General features: G+C 47.5%; 1 pseudogene; it reads right to left on the bottom strand.

Moving 5' to 3' along the window:
- Positions 1–862: 862 nt before the first annotated feature.
- LOC118973603 (U6 spliceosomal RNA) lies at positions 863–956 on the bottom strand (annotated as a pseudogene).
- Positions 957–2,484: the final 1,528 nt, after the last annotated feature.

Genomic DNA, 2,484 nt, shown 5'->3' on the forward strand with positions numbered 1-2,484 from the left:
GCAGGTTTGGGGGCAGGGCCAGCAGCCACTCACAGGCTTGCTTGCTCTGTCTGATCAGCTGTTTGGGAATTATGATGCATTCAGTGGGATTTGGCTTCTGTGTTGTAATGAGGCACCTCAATTTCACCCTCACGTAATGAGGAGCTCTCATACACACCCAGTGCTGGGCTGGGCTACGCAAGGAAACGGATGTCCCGGGCACAAAAACAACTTGGCCCAGGTCACAGCTGGTGGGTAGCAGAGGCAGATTTTGAATCAAATCTAGCTACTTCCAAAGCCAGTGACCTTAATCTGTGTGTTCCTCAACCTTTCCTGCAGGAACACGCTGGACAAAGAGTCAGGGCGCCTGCGATTAAGCCACGCTCTGTCACTGATGTGCTGTTGACCTTAGGGAGCTCCTTTCGTTCTGTCCTCAGCTATAAAATGGGCTCTTCTGCCATGCCTGTTTCATGGGAAGCTCAGTTGAAATTATGGAAAATAAAAGGTAATAAATAAAGAACTACATGAACTACATGTAATTAGGTACTCGAGCAGACATTTGAAATGAGGAACTTAAATTCGCAATTTAAGGAACTTCTTGAAGGTCCTCGAAGAGTTTACAATCTGAAGAAGGAGGACAACCTGGGCATCACCAGTACGGCAGCGGCCCTGCCAGAGCCAGCACACGTACCCCTGGGTCACGAATAAGGGGCAGCTTCCCCTGCTTGGGGAGGGACAGGAAGTGGCAGGGAGGGCCCTTCTCCCTACAGCAATCAGAGCCAGCATTCACCCAGGGCTCAGCTGGTGCTGCTAGTTATGTAAAGGTTCATGTGAATTATCTATTTATTTACTGTAGAAAAAAATATTCTTCATTTAAGTAACAAAAAATATGGACTGCTTCATGAATTTGTACAGGGGCCATGCTAATCTTCTCTGTCCTGTGCCCATTTTAGTATATGGGCTGCCAAAGTGAGCACTTCATGTGAATTATTTCATCCCAACAGCGGCCCAATGTTGGAGGTCCTCCTCGCATCCTCGCTGAGGTCAGGGTGCCTGCCTCTGCGTGAAGTCTGTCTGACATTGAAGCCGGCTTGCTTGGCCACCACACCCCTGCAGCTCTGCCTTCCTCCAGAAGCCAGGAAAAACCTGAGTCCCCGCGAACGTGTGTCCGATGGTGAGGCCAATAAAGGAAGGTATTTTGGGTACAAGGAACAGCATGTGCAAAACCACAGAGATGAAAGTGGAAAGAGTTGGAGGCTCTGTTTGGTGGGGGCTTTGAATGCATTTGGAAGAATGTTGAGAGAAGAAACCAGGGTGGGGAGTGGAGATGAAACAGAAAGCTGATTGTGAACTTACATATTACTGTATGTATTATATAACATGTAAATTGTCCTCATACAGTACTCTTTAAGGCTGGGAAACTTGGCCTTTCTGATGGCCCACTTTGAGTGACCCAGGTCCTCAAGAAGAAATGAGATTAAATTAGAGTCATCTATTTAATCTTATCTACCTTGGGGTAGATAAGTCAACAGACTTGGTATAAAAGAAAAGGAGGCTGGCATCCCTCAACAGAAGAGAATTAGCAGGACTGTTGCTGTATTTCTCTCCTTGTGTGTCTTCAAACATTACAGCACTCACTTGAACTAATTATGGTGTAAACACTCAGTTGGAGCTGCACAATTTGCAAAATTGCAGGTATAGTCATAAAATGAAATATTGGATCACTCATTTTGGGAACAGAACTTCTAACAGGTTTCTCTGCTAATGCACTTTTCCACTCCTTGGCCAACTGGCAGACGCTCCGGTGTCCCGACCCTCACTTGATGGCTTTTTGAGACACAGAGAGAGCAGCATGTTGATGAGATAGAAGCCGGGGCCTTGGAGGCGGCCGGGCGGCTCACAGCTGGCCTCTCCCACTTGCCATTCTGTGACCCAGACCAGGTCGCTTAGCGGCCCAAAGCCTTTGCTTCACCATCCGTAACTGGAATGCCTCCCGCAGAGGGTGGCTGGAGAGCCAGCAGTGCACAGACTGCCCAGCGCCGCACCAAGCAGGTTGTTAAGCTTCAATTAATGACAAACAATATGATAATAAAGCGATGAGTCCGCAGCTACAAGCCAGATTCCCAAACCCTGCAATTCACATCATGACCATGAAATGTGAGCCCTGTAGAGAAGGAGTCTAACAACCGGTCCCATCCCCAAACCCGCATCACAAGTTTCCCTTTCTATAAGGAAGGACAGGGATGGCATTGTTATCACCCCCCACCCACAAGCTATAATCAGTCTAGTATATGCCGAGTTCAGTAGCTCAAATATGTGCTGTCAAACTGCACTGCAGTCACTTTCCATTGCACCAATAATTTTATTTTTGCTAGTCATGGACATAGTTCCTTCTCTGGTATCATTTTAAGCCAATCGTGGTAGTGGTTGGGGGGCAGGCAGGAATCACTCCTCAAGGACACGGGAGAATGCCAGCGAAAGTGATATTATGAAGTATTCTGCTTT

Source organism: Manis javanica, chromosome 3, assembly GCF_040802235.1.
Source record: "Manis javanica isolate MJ-LG chromosome 3, MJ_LKY, whole genome shotgun sequence".
NCBI lineage: Eukaryota > Metazoa > Chordata > Mammalia > Pholidota > Manidae > Manis > Manis javanica.